The sequence below is a fragment of the Hyperolius riggenbachi genome, chromosome 12 (assembly GCF_040937935.1).
Source record: "Hyperolius riggenbachi isolate aHypRig1 chromosome 12, aHypRig1.pri, whole genome shotgun sequence".
Lineage (NCBI taxonomy): Eukaryota > Metazoa > Chordata > Amphibia > Anura > Hyperoliidae > Hyperolius > Hyperolius riggenbachi.
This window is the reverse complement of record NC_090657.1, coordinates 212,533,768-212,548,719: the sequence shown is the minus strand read 5'-3', so window position 1 is coordinate 212,548,719 and position 14,952 is coordinate 212,533,768. Positions and strand designations below refer to the sequence as shown.

The window sequence follows — 14,952 nt, the reverse complement described above, 5'->3', positions numbered from 1 at the left end:
CAACAGCTAGCAATAAGAATTCTCCCAAGCTTTCATCAACACTTGGGACATTGGGGCACCGAAAAAAAAAAAAAAAAAAAACTTTGGAAATGTTCCAAACCAATTCTATTGTAATAATGCCCAGTGGTTTGTAGAAAAAAATATGTCAACAATGCACTGTGAGGTTAATAAAGGGGCTGAAGTAAAAGGAACTCCTCTACATTGGAGCACTTCTGCACCGATGGAAGTTTTAGCTATGGATTACCTTATAGTAGATACTTCTGTAGACTGAAATCAATAATATTCTGGCGATGATTGAACATTTTACCAAGTTCACAATTGCTATGCCAACTAGGAGTCAAAAGGCCAAAGTTACTGCCAAATGTGTATGGACTGAGGTGATTCGTTAATATGGGTGCACAAAGAGGATCCATTCTGATCAAGGCCCATGCTTTGAAAGTCATCTGTTGAGTGCTTTTTGTCGACTGTATGGAATGGATCGATCACACTCTTCACCCTACCATCCACAAGGGAATGGGGCTTACGAGTGATTCAATAAGACACTGATACACTTATTAACCGCTTCAGGATTTAGCAGATGCTTATCTACGCCCCTGGAGGGGATTAGATAAGCGTACGGTTTGTTTACCGACGCCGCTCACGATCGCAATCGCCGCAGTCCTGTCCCTCCGTGATCGGGGAATGTTTCCATCCCCGATCACTGAGTCTGTGATGACTCACAGCTCCCTAAAGTGCTGATTAACAAAAATCCCCCCAGAAACAAAATGCAAACATTTAGTTCTGTGTTAGATTTACTCAACACAGAACTCCATAGCGCCATCTTGTGGGCAAAAAGTAAAAATACATCCAAAAACAGTCTAATATACTAACCCACAGGTGTCGAACTCCAGGCCTGGAGGGCCAGATCCATGCCAGTGTTTAGGATGGACTGAGAAAGAGAGGAATGTTTTCTACCTGATGGGCCACACCTTTCCTGATTCAGACCCATCAATTAATTTAAGTTGTGTCAAAAATGTGTGAGGACCTCAGCCCTTGTAGGACCGGTTTGACATCCCTGTACTAACCCATAGGAGAATTAAACTCCTAAGCGGTAAGCCCGGGCTATGCCGCTGCAGAGGATTTCTCAGGCCCTGCTGGGATGAATTGTGTAATTTTTTTTTGCTGCACTTTGCTAGCTGCGTGCATAACTCACCCCCCCCCCCAGTCCCCTTGCACAGCCTGGCCAATCAGTGCCAGGCAGCGCTGAGGGGTGGATCGGGACTCCCTCTGACGTCATCCCGATAGTCGCCATGGCGACGGGAGAAGCCAAGCAGGAAATCCCGTTCTGATCGGGATTTCCTGTGTGCTCTGATCGCCGGAGGCGATCGGAAGCACTTAGCGGATGCCGCAGCACAGCGGCTATCATGTAGATAGCGCTAGGGCTAGCTACATGATTAAAAAAAAATAATAAAAAAAATAGTGCTGCGCTGCCCCCTGGCGGTTTTAATTGACCGCCAAGGAGGTTAAATCATTTTTTTTTTATATATTTTTAACCCCTTCCTCTCCACCCTATAGTTACCAAAATAAAACACTTGTAAAAAAATAAAAAATTACACCATTAAATATATATGGTTACCCTAGGGAATTTGTTAATATGTATGTCATTACTGTGGATTTTGTACTTAAAGTCTTGGAATAATTATAATATAAAAAAAACACTAAATGGAAAAATAGACACCTTTATTTCCCAAAAAATATTATTGCCAGACATTGTACTAGGGACACAATTTAAACGTTGCAATAACCGGGACAAATGAGCAAATAAAATGTGTCAGTTTCATCATCAATAGCACATTTTATTTTCAAACTACAATGGCTGAAAGTTGAGAATGGTAATTTTTTTTCCATTTTTTTTACTTCTTCCTTGCAAAATACATATAAATAAAATAATGGTTAGCAAAAAAAGTAATGCCCAGAGAAAGCCTAGTTTGTCCTGCAAAAAATAATATATAGATCATGTCAGTGTGATAAGTAGCAATAAAGTTATTGGCGAATGAAATTGCTCTGGTCCTGAAGGCAAAAAACCCCTGTGATCCTGAAGTGGTTAAGGTCGTTAGGGGAGGGGGGGGGGGGGGGAGAAAAGAAGACAGACTGTATATCTTCAGGAATTAATATGGATCTATAATCACACAATTCATGAGAGCACCAGATTTACTCCACATCAATTGTTTCGCAGAGAGGACGTCGGTCCCATCGATTTAAAGTTCGGCCTTTCTAAAGAACAATCTGAATGCTATACTTCCGAAACTTGGGTCACTGCTCACCAGAAAAGGTTAAAAGGAAATGCAAGACTTAGGCTTCAATTCAGCAAGCATTACCACATTTAGTAATGCTGAAAACAGACGACTTTACCGAGCATTTAGGAAAGTGTCAATTCATCAAAGCAGTTACCGCATGAAAAGCTGAAATTACTGAGCAGTGAGATAAATTACCGACTTGTACTGTAATTACCTCAACACATGTCAGTAAATGTCAATTCATCAATGTTACAGCATTCGGTAACACATTCAGTGATTACCTCCAGCTCTCCTCTGTGGGTAACCAGCTTCCAATGCCTTCTGTGTGGATGTACCCATGATTGACAGGAGCAGAAAGCAAATAGAAAGAGTCCCTGTCTCCTGCAAGTGCTGCAGGCTTCTCAGTGAAAGAAGCTTTTAGACCACCCAGGCAGTGAGCAGAGAGAAAAGAGAAAATGACAAACGATGTTTTCCAGGCACCCTTCGGTAGTGTAACCCTTTGAGTGCCTGATTGAATATGCAGAGATGCTAGTGGGAGCTGCTGGGGGAAAATCACCTAAGCAGGGCATGTGTAATGCTTCTTGGCAGTTCATCTAAGCTGTGGCAAGTAATTAACATGTTAAGTATTTTAACGACTTGCTTTTTGTTATCGAACAGCCTTTGATGAATTGAAGTCATTGTGTTTAAAATACAACAGCTTGATCAAGAAGAAAGAAAGAAGGATTATACATTACAGGTTGGTGATGAAGTCTTATTACGGCGGAAAGGTGCACATAAAAAACAGAAACTGCTATCCATATGGCTGCCAGAACCTTGGATGGTTATCAAGCAACCTTATAAGGGTATACCCATCTATGTAATACAGCGTAAAGATGGATCAAGAATCAAAAGAATACATGGTTCTCCCGGGATTCCTCAGATCAGACTAAGTCTACGGAAGAAGAAACTTCGGTAATGTGGTGGACCCTTCCCACTGACAACCTGGATTCTACTGCAGAGATAACCCCAAATAACAGTGAACCAATTATGTGGCCCAATCTTGATGAGAATGTATCAGAAGAAGCTGGCATGAGAGATCAAGAGGAGAGGACAACCGCTTGGGCTGTGGAGAAGTCCCCAGGCACTGACTTGAGAAGTGAGATTGTATCGGATCAACTCAGAAAATACACCTGAATTAACCAGGGAAAATCACCTGACCGGTATTTACAAGATGTATACCTTCGGCATTAGGCATTGTAGAGGACGATAATATTTAAAAAAGGGGGAAAATTGTAGCATATATATATATATATATATATATATATATATATATATATATATATATATATATATATATATATATATATATATATATATATATATATATATATATGTATTAATTTAATTATGTATATACATACAGATACACACACACACACGTGCCTGGTCAGCAGCCATGATCTTTGTATATGCTGCTGACACAGGCTTATGTGGCAGAGGCAGACTGACAGGCAAATTTTGTTGAAAGCTGCTGTGTGCTAAGGGAAGGGAGTGCACACATATGTATAGTCGCGTGCACACCTATTGGTTGCCAGGCAACCGAGACGCGAGGAGGCGGGTCAGCTCTCGAGCAGGCAGCGGGAAGGGGAGTGCGCACAGACAGCTGTTGAGGTAAACTGCTTTTTAACCAGTTTACCTGTGTGTGGTGAGGCGGCGGCGAGAGGACAGACGCAGAGCAGCTGAAGGAAACGGGACCCAGAGCGGCTCATAGGACATGTCGCATGAATGCGTGCAAATGTTTGTTATAGCGTGTGTAAAATAGGAGTTAGCACGGCTTTGTGAATCATTTATTTATTTGCAGCCTGGAAACAATATAAATAAATGCAAATCAGCTTTAAGAGGAAGAAAGACACGGAAAAGACATTGCAGTCAGTGAGTGTATACAGGAAAGCTGTAACATCTGCAATTATTAAAATACAGCGATCATCTGCCATAAAGTGGATAATGATTTGCCTGCCAGTTTTGTGAACGTTTGTTTCCCTGTGGTAATCTGACCAGCCGCCACTTCACCTTTAGGTGAATGATGAGGAGATAAGGCCTCATATTATGGATGTGAATCCACATGCAACCTTCTTGGGTCCAATGCCGTTTCCCTCCTATAGACTTTTCTAAAGTGGATATAAGCCACCTGCCACACTAAATGAGGGGGGGGGGGGGACAGTTTCTGCCAATAGAAGGAATTATTTGAGACTGCTTTAGTTCTAGAGAAATAAGTTCTAGTAATATACTTATGTGAGATGGATTCAGAGTGTTGAATTACCTGTAAAGAAAATAACATACCATTATTAGCTAAAGAGCATATCAGTCTTAATAAGACTTCATGGTTATTTACCGTTTCATTATTCTTTGGGTATCATTCATAAAGCATTTCCACATGCGGAAATGCTTAATACCGGGTGACTTTACCGACCACTCAGCATAATCCCCATTCATAAAGACTCTTTCCGCATGAAAAGCTGACAGAGCGATACATTTCCGCCTTGTGCGGAGTTTTTCTAGATTTATCTAGAAAAAGTTACAAACACGTCCATTCATAAAGATTAGAGCAAGCGGTATGCGGAAGGAAAATATCGCTTGCTCGACAGTAGCGATAGGCGGGCGGATTACGTGTAAATGAATGGGACGGACCTCCCAAGCAGCATCAGGCAGAGGAGCGCACGGAGGGAATCGGGCAGCTTTTATGTTTCCGCATGTCTTCCGCAACGCTACCGCCAGCTTCCTCCAGAAAACCTCCGCACTTCTACCGCAACAGGCAACTTCTTTATGAATGACCACCCAGAAGTCTTAATTACCGGTTGCGGAGAAGAACGGTGTTTTCCCGCATTACAGACAGCCTCTTTATGAATGATACCCTTTGTTGGAAGTACTTCATTGAACCTGTGGAGAGAAAAAGTAACATCATTAAGCAAGGTAGTTTCTTCAAGAAGATCAAGTGAATGGTTAATTTATTTCTAATACTCACCTGAGCTGGAATCCAGTTGGTAATCCCACTTAGAGGAAGCAAGTTATAAGTTTCTCATTTCTCTATTTATTTTATTCATTTCTTCACCTTCTACCACCTTCAGTGACAATACACCCTAAATGACATAATCCATAATAGAAATTTAAGCTGCAGTCTTTGGGATCATCTATGGAAAAAATCCTGTGATATAAGAGATAGAAGAGTAAGGTTTACTAAGCAAAATAGCTTGGACTCTATGCAAGGGACAGAGACTGTTAGAACAGAATTGCTCGGTATAACCCACCTGTGCTAACACAGTACCCAGAGATAGCTATTCTCAATGAAGAATTAAATCCCTTAGTAATGCCCAAAGTATGGTAGAAGGAAGCTGAACAAATGTAGCTGTATGATAGACAAGAGTTGAGATGTACCATAAATTGATATTAGTTGACCCCTAATCTATTTTGAAATGTTGATGATTGCTGAAAGTTATTGAATGCATAAAAAATTGATTCATGTTTGTGGCAGTAATGTTACAAAATGTGGAAAACTTCAAGGGGGCCGAATACTTTTGCAACCCACTGTATGTGAAGTAAATATTTTTTTTGTAGGTAAAATACCTCATGAGGTATTTTCCTCTTATTAGCAATTCTGAAAGATTTTTCTCCATTATTGAACATGAAGTAAATGCATAAAGTGAGGTAAAACATGAGGTATTTCAGTGGGAAACAGGCAGCAAATAAATAATAGTAGTTTTTAATTGCCTTCCATAAGTTAGGACAGTCTTTAGAAGATTTTTTTTTTTTTTTTGAGAAGGGAAGGTGTAATAATTGCTTATGTAGAAACCAATGAAAAAGTATATTTATGGGCATCACTTATATAAAAAATCCAGTAAATATTTGGAGTTTTATTTCTACTATTCTTTTCTATTACACAGCCTGAACGACACTAAAACAGCAATAGGAACTCCACTAAAAAACGGAAAATGCATACAAATTGACTTTACCTCCAGGTACAGGCAGGTCTTAAAGGGACTCCGAGCTCAGAGTAAAAATAAAATTTGAACTTACCCGGGGCTTTCTCCATCCCAGCCCTGGTCGGGACGTCCCACGCCGGCCTCCTGGCTCTTCTCCCGGCGGCTGTCCGCATAGCGCGGACAGGCCGGTCCCCCGGGCGACACTGGCGAGTGTCGGGCCTTCTCCTTCCGTATACGTCACGAATGACGTCACACGCCGGCCGCCGGGCGTCATGACGGCGATTAAACCGCTCATGCGCCGTGCTGTCACGCCGACGTCATTCGTGACGTATACGGAAGGAGAAGGCCCGACACTCGCCAGTGTCGCCCGGGGGACCGGCCTGTCCGCGCTATGCGGACAGCCGCCGGGAGAAGAGCCAGGAGACCGGCGTGGGACGTCCCGACCAGGGCTGGGATGGAGAAAGCCCCCGGGTAAGTTCAAATTTTATTTTTACGCTGAGCTCGGAGTCACTTTAAACTGACCGGTAAATTATGTGCCAACATGCCCCCTAATTCCCATGACAATAGCGATTTTTGGTAACATTAATGCAAATTACCTCATGAATTACCTCATAATTTACCTCATGAGGTAAAACTTGACTGAAATCTACCAGAATTGCTAAATGTCATTACCTCATGAGGTAAATTACCTCACATGAGGTAATGTGTTTAATAACCCTACCAGAATTGATGCCATTGTATTAGGCCTGGTTCACATTAGCGTTCGCTTTCCGGATTCGCCTGATCGGATCCGGACCGTATACTGTACAAACGGAACGTACGTTCCGCATAGCAAAGCAAAGTCTATGCGGACGTACACATGCGTCCGTTCCGTACAGAACAGAGCCGGATCAGATCCGGACTCTGGACACTTTTCCAACATGCGCTATTTTTCGGGTCCGGTCATCCGGCCCACGCACCCAGGCCGGATCCTGACCCGAACATGCGGCCATCCTGTGCAATGAGAAACGGATGTTTCTCATCACACTGGCAATAGCACCGGATGCTTCCAGCTCCGGTCCTATGCCACTTGGGGGGCCCGGACTCCCCACCGGTATCCCCCATGCTTGCGGTGCCTTTCTGGCACTGCAATGTATCTAGTTCCGGCTACTTTATTGTAGCCGGAACTGATACATTCCGGATCCGCAACTGGTGGCAACTTGTGGCCACCGCAGAGACCCGTACGGTCTCTTTGCGGCCCCCGGACCCCCGGACACTTGCGGACTCGAACCGCAAGTGTGAATGGGGCCTTAGTTAATGGGATAAGTTGAAAATTCCTCGGTACCAGAAAAATAATAGAGAAGATCATAAAACTCTGGCCAATTCTTGGTCATAACAAATTATTACTTGCAATACAATAATAATAATACAATAATAAACATTTGTAAAGCGCTTTTCTACTTCTCTACTAACCATTGTCAGTTTATCGCTCTGCTCGGAGGAATCCACCAGATACTAAGAACAGGGTACAATTTCAAGGCAGCTGAGCTACCAAATGGGGGCCACGGGGAGACCACTTCGGGAGACGGCAACAGGGGGCTGACTTTTTTAGCAGACTTTAGCCCTAAGTCCCCAGTGTGGCTTAGCCATTTCAGCCCTCAGTCACTTTTCACTTTATACATCCGAGCAATTTTCACCTCCCATTCATTCGCCAATAACTTTATAAGTACTTATCAGAGTGAATTTATCTATATCTTGTTTTTTCCACCACTAATTAGGCTTTCTTTGGGTGGCACATTTTACTTTGCATTTTAAAAAAAGGAAATATTAAGAAAAAATGGGGGGGAAAAAATCATTATTTCTCAGTTTTCGGCCATTATAGCTTTTGCAATCCTCCAAAGGACTGGCACCACATGTCAAGTATTAAAGGGAGGGTTCACGGAGAAATAAAAATACTAATCCACTTACCTGGGGCTTCCTCCAGCGCATGGCAGGCAGGGCGTGCCCTCGACGCTTCTCCGGTGGCTCACCTGACCTGGCCAGGCCGGCTTCCTGGTTGGGCTCTTGTGCGCTGTAGCGTGCATCTCACGCGGTCGCGCTGTCGTCATCGGAAGTCCTCCAGGCTGTTCTGCGCAGGTGCAGTAGTTCTGTGCCTGCGCAGTACAGTCCGTAGGACGTCTGATGACGTCAGCACGACCGCGTGAGACGCACGTTGGAGCGCACAAGAGCCCGACCTGGAAGCCGGCCTGGCCAGGTCGGGTGAGCCACTGGAGAAGACCGGGAGCCTCCGGAGCGTCGTCAAGGGCACGCCCTGCCTGCCATGGGCTGGAGGAAGCCCCAGGTAAGTGGATTAGTATTTTTATTTCTCCGTGAACCCTCCCTTTAATACTTGACGTGTGGTGCCAGTCCTTTGGAGGATTACAAGTGTTGGTGACCCCTTGGTACAGGGGTAAGGACCTAGGCACACCTTACTATTTTCACCCTTGGGTACTCCTGGACTTTCTGTTGCTTTTATAGCTTTAATATAATACATGCTACCGTAATCAAAACCCCATTTTATTTGCCCATTTTTCCCGGTTAGTACACCATTTCAATTATGCCACTACCACAATGTATGGCGCCAATATTTTATTTGGAGATAAAGGTGCATTTTTTCAGTTTTATGCGTCCATCACTATTTACAACCTTATAATTAAAAAAAAAAAAAATATTAGTAATATACCCTCTTGACATGCATATTAAAAAAAGTTCAGACCCTTAGGTAACCATTTATGTGTTTTTTTATTGTAATTTTTTTTAAAAAAAATTTTAGTTAAAGTTTTTATTTAGGTATTTTCTCTGGAGTGTGGGAGGTAAACCGTTAATTTTAAATGTAATTTATTCTGTTTATTAGAAAGAAAAAAAAAAAAAAAAAACACAAATCCAGGCACATTGCCTCTAGTTAGGACATTTGAATAAGTAATTTCTGGATGAGTGAATCTGTGAATGCATTTGTTTAAACATTTGCAAGCAAGTGTGCAACGAGTTACTGATTTTTGCTATTTTTCTGGCTACACCCCCTTTAGCACTTCCCTTTCCTCAAATTACTTATTCAAATGTCCTGACTAGAGGCAATGTGCCTGGATTTTATTTTTCTTCTTGTTACTGACCCCTTGTGGCTAGGGTTTTAATCTAGTGCACTCCCTCCTTCCCCTGTATGTGTTTTTTTTAATTTTATTTTTTTGTCAGCATGCAGACAGCTTATGCTGGTGTATGTGTATGGCGCGCATGGATACATTACGTTAGCTCCCTTGTGCGATTGGTAAGATGCGCTATCTGTCCCAGGAGAGGACCTCAGGATGTGTGCTCCTAATCCCTAGATAGGTTTGATGCAATGAATGTTTGCATGTCTGCACTATGCATGTTACAGGCCAGTGCAGTTTCTAGGCTAAAATGCACCCAGGGCGAGGGTGTAAAAATTGCGCCCCCCCCCCCCCCCCCCGAAGCAAGGTATGGGTGCCCACAGTGTAGGTTAGCCAGGTCTAGTTGCACTCAGTATAGATTCCCCCAGAATAGGTACCCCAGTATAGGTAGCCAGCTATAGGTCCCCCCAGTATAAGTAGCCAGGCATAGGTGAGTCAGTATAGTTGCCTCCGGTATAGGTTAGCCAGGTAGGTGCCTCCAGTATAGGTAGCCAGTATAGTTGCCCACAGTATAGGTTAGATAGGCAGGCGTCCCCGGTATAAGTTAGATAGTTAGGTGCCCCCACTACAGGTTAGCTAGGTGGGTGCCTCTAATATAGGTAGCCAGAATAGTTGCCCCCCGCATAGGTTAGATAGGTAGATGCCCCCAGTATAGGTTAGTTAGGTAGGTGCCTCCAATATAGGTAGCCAGTATAGTTGTCACCTGTATAGACTAGCTAGGTAGGTAGGTGCCCCCAATACAGGTTAGATAAGTTAATGCTCCCACTATAGGTTAGATAGGAAGGTGCCCCCCAGTATAGGTTAGGAAGGTGCCCCCCAGTATAGGTTAGATAGGTAGCTGCCCCCCAGTATAGGTTAGATAGGTAGCTGCCCCCCAGTATAGGTTAGATAGGTAGGTGCCCCCCAGTATAGGTTAGATAGGTAGGTGCCCCCCAGTATAGGTTAGATAGGTAGCTGCCCCCCAGTATAGGTTAGATTAGGTAGCTGCCCCCTCAGTATAGGTTAGATTAGGTAGCTGCCCCCTCAGTATAGGTTAGATTAGGTAGCTGCCACCCAGTATAGGTTAGATTAGGTAGGTGCCCCCCAGGATAGGTTAGATAGGTAGCTTCCCCCAGTATAGGTTAGATAGGTAGCTGCTCCCCAGTATAGGTTAGATAGGTAGCTGCCCCCCAGTATAGGTTAGATAGGTAGGTGCCCCCCAGTATAGGTTAGATAGGTAGGTGCCCCCCAGTATAGGTTAGATAAGGTAGCTGCCCCCTCAGTATAGGTTAGATTAGGTAGCTGCCACCCAGTATAGGTTAGATTAGGTAGGTGCCCCCCAGTATAGGTTAGATTAGGTAGGTGCCCCCCAGTATAGGTTAGATTAGGTAGGTGCCCCCCAGTATAGGTTAGATTAGGTAGCTGCCCCCCAGTATAGGTTAGATAGGTAGGTGCCCCCAGTATAGGTTAGATTAGGTAGGTGCCCCCCAGGATAGGTTAGATAGGTAGGTGCCCCCCAGGATATGTTAGATAGGTAGCTGCCCCAGTATAGGTTAGGTAGGTGCCCCCCATGATGGAGGAGGGAGCCGCAGCCGCGGGGAGGGCAGCCCGACCTCTCCCTCCCTCTCCCCGGGCCGCCCTCCATGCGATCCCCCCTCGGACGGAGTGCAGAGTAATGCGCAGGGAAGCGCTACAGAGGACTACTCACCTCGCTGGCTCCAAGCGCTGCTCTCTCGCCGCCAGTCTCATCTCTGCTTACACGCTGATACACACACACGCTGCTAAACAGGAAGCAGCGTGTGTGTGTATCAGCGTGTAGGCAGAGAGAGGAGACTGGCGGCGACAGAGCAGCGCTTGGAGCCAGCGAGGTGAGTAGTTTTCTGTAGCGCTTCCCTGCGCATTACTCTGCACTCCGTCCGAGGGGGGATCGCATGGAGGGCGGCCCAGGGAGAGGGAGGGAGAGGTCGGGCTGCCCTCCCCGCGGCTGCGGCTCCCCCCTCCATCACAGCGCCCCCCTCCCAGCAGCGCCCCGGGCGGCGGCACGCCCCGCACGGGGGTAGAAACGGCCATGTTACAGGGCCAGAGTTAGGACACCTACATTTACCTGGGTACGTATGCACAGTGTAGCTGACTAAGCAAGAGAATGCCTTCCTTTTAACTTAGCTGTAGGGATAACAGCGGTGCCTGGGTGAGTGAATCTGTGAATGCATTTGTTTTAATATTTGCATGCAAGTGTGCAAAGAGTTACTGATTTTTGCTATTTTTCTGGCCACACCCCCTTTAGCACCTCCCTTTCCTTAAATTACTTATTCAAATGTCCTGACTAGAGGGGATGTACCGGGATTTATGGTTTTTTTTTTTCTTCTCATAGAAGCTGTCTTTTTAATTTTTTTATTTTTACACATAGAATTTTTATCCGTTGGTCTTTCTAACGGGGACTTAGATCAATGCAAACTACATTCCCATTCATTGATCTCCGGGCTAATGGACGGCGGCACATGGGCGCGTGTGCGATCGGCCGCAGGAGCGCGCAGCAGCAGCCTTTTGGACGTAGCAGCTATGTCCAAAAGGCTGAAATGGTTGAACTGGCCCTGCATACACTGGTCAATGTATGGACAGATCGACCATGAGACAGTTCAGAATCTGATGAGAGAGGGATCTGTTGCCTGCCCATACACCATAAGCCAATTTCATATAAAATGTCAGCATGAAATTTAACATAAATAGGCACAGCGCCACCATCTCCGTTGCCTGCCTGGGGGCACCTGGCGTGTGTAGTGACATCACACATGTGCCAGTGCCATGTGGTACGGGCAGTCAGGTAAGACTTTTACAGTGTTCTCCCCAGGCTTTAGCTGGGTGCTCCACCCGGCTAGTTTTGGTGAGCACCCGGCTGTCATGGGCTCACCCCCTCCTCTGCTGTAAGCAGAGTTGTGCAGAGAAGTGCCGGACCTGCATTCTCTCATCTCATCCTACCATTCTGGGGAGAACACCGCTTTTACACTGCACCCGGGCATGGGTAGGGGCGACATACTTCTACACTTCAGGAGACACTGGCCAGGGGGCCATCGGTGGTCACGAAAATCGAACCTCTTTACCGCTGCACACCCGATTAAGCACTTGCGAACAAGATTTCCAGCACGTCCAATCCATCCTTTTGACCGATTTCAGATGGAAATTGATTGAAAGATTGATCGGGTTGGCCATGTTGTGGCATGACTTCTCTTCCAATTCAATAAAATTATTGAATAATTCTTCTTGGAAAAGCTCTTAATTGTTGAGAACATCTTTTTAAATGGAACAGGCGAGAGTTTACTTTATACGTACAAAAAAACAAACAAAAAAAACCCCAAAACACAACAACAAGAGGAGCGTAACGTGTGTGGAGCTGCACATTGCAATGGGCGACAGGCTACGATGTTGTTTTGAACTGTGACTTATTTTTATCCTAATTTTAAATTTTATAATGATCCCCTCTGCTGCTCTTCTTGGCTACAAGGGGGCGGAGACACTGACGATTGGTGAAGTCTGTCGGCACACTGCATAACGCAGTTCTCCAACTAAGGTTTATACGAACTGTTCGCAGGATCGGATTCATCGCCCTATCAGTTGCAACTCTACAAGCGAGATCAATTGATCAATTTCTCTAGGATTCTCAATGAAGAATTTTTTTTTTTTACTCATCTTCTTAGCGCTATCGTTGCAGAGATTCAGTTTGCTCTCTGCGGTCGCATGTGATGTAACAGATATTACGAAGATCACCAGAAACCTGAACATTAAACGGCATAAATTCTAATATCGATAAACGATAAATAAAAAGCAATCATTTGGGCAGCATAGTGGCATAGTGGTTAGCTCTCTCACCTTGCAGCGCTGGGTCCCCGGTTGGAATCCCAACCAGGGCACTATCCACACTGAGTTTATATGCTTTCCCAGTTTCTGTGTTGGATTCCTCCAAACCCTCAGTTTTCCTCGCACATCCCAAAAAACAAACAGATACGTTCATTGGCTTCCCCCTAAAGATTAGCTCAAGACTACGAAACATACACAGACTAGGCGATCGGCGGCTAGCAGGCGAATCACGGAACTTCGCTCCGTGAACGGGCAGGGATCGATCACGCATATGCGCGTCCGTTCCCTGGGAAACTGCAGCCCCAGGACTTGATGCCAATTGGCGTTAGGCGGTCCTGGGGCTTCCGCCGCGGTTATGCCCATTGGTGTGAGGCAGTCCTTAAGTGACAAGACAATATACTCTGTACAGGGCAGTGGAAGATTTAGGCGCTATATACTGTATAAACTAATTAACCACTTCAGCCTTTAGTCGTTTTCACTTTATGCATCCGAGCAATTTTCACCTCCCATTCATTAGCCTATAACTTTATCACTACTTATCACAATGAACTGATCTATATCTTGTTTTTTCTGCCACCAATTAGGCTTTCTTTGGGGGGTAAATTTTGCTAAGAGCCACTTTACTGTAAATTCATTTTAACAGGAAGAATAAGAAAAAAATTGAAAAAATTCATTATTTCTTAGTTTTCAGCCATTATAGTTTTAAAATAATACATGCCTCCATAATTAAAACTCATGTATTGTATTTGCCCATATGTCCCGGTTATTACACCATTAAAATTATGTCCCTATCACAATGTATGGCGACAATATTTTATTTGGAAATAAAGGTGCATTTTTTCCGTTTTGCATCTATTACGATTTACAAGTTTAAAATTAAAAAAAATTAGAAATATTTCATCTTTACATTGATATTTAAAAAGTTTAGACCCTTAGGTAAATATTTACATGTTTTTTTTATTGTAATGTTTTTTTTTTTTGTATTAAACATTTTATTTGGGTATTTTTGGGAGGGTGGGATGTAAGCCATAGATTTATAATGTAAATGTGTCGAGTTTTATTTTTTTCACTTGTAGTTGTAGTTTTACTTTTTGGCCACAAGATGGCGGCCATGAGTTTGTTTACATGACGTCACTAAGCGCAACATACGCTTAGAGCGACGTATGGGGGACGTTACAGCCAGAAAAAGCACAGCTTCCGAGAGAAGCTGTCGCTTTTTCAGCGGGGGAAAGGAATCAGTGATAGGGCACCATAGCCCAATTCACTGATTGCCAGGCTAACGAACCGCGGCCGGGAGCGCGCGATCGGCCGCTGGAGCGTGCGGACGCGCACATAGATGACATAGGCAAATTGTGCTTAGTTCCCTTTAAGATTTCACTTTAAGGATCCTGCACTAGCATCCACTGTTTTTTTTTTTTTTTATTGAAACTATGTGAGATGAACGCTCCCATTCATCTCAACACAATGCAATTGCGATGCAGTGGATTCTTAGAGATAACGGCCGGGGCAGACACTGGCAACCATCCGTCCGAACTGTCCCTAAACATGGCAGTATAATTCGATAATTTATGACACAGTTGCTCCGAGTCTTGTACAACGGGGTCCCTTTAAAGATGCTCATTAACGGTACAATTTTTTCACCAGATGCGATCTTTTGATACGATTTGAACAATCTTAAATCATTCTGTTAATGTGAACAATTGATAATTGCCTTCCAATTAGTTACGA

General features: G+C 44.3%; 1 long non-coding RNA gene across 3 annotated transcripts in view; it reads right to left on the bottom strand.

Moving 5' to 3' along the window:
• LOC137541819 (uncharacterized) overlaps positions 1–14,952 on the bottom strand; it is a 743,120-nt gene that overhangs the window by 259,961 nt on the left and 468,207 nt on the right. Inside the window, exon 6 of one of the 3 annotated variants that reach the window (XR_011025284.1) lies at positions 5,345–5,457. The exons of the other annotated variants lie outside the window; for them this stretch is intronic. This is a non-coding gene — a long non-coding RNA (uncharacterized lncRNA). Of the gene's footprint in view, positions 1–5,344; positions 5,458–14,952 lie in introns of those variants that run through there. 3 annotated transcript variants of the gene reach the window in all.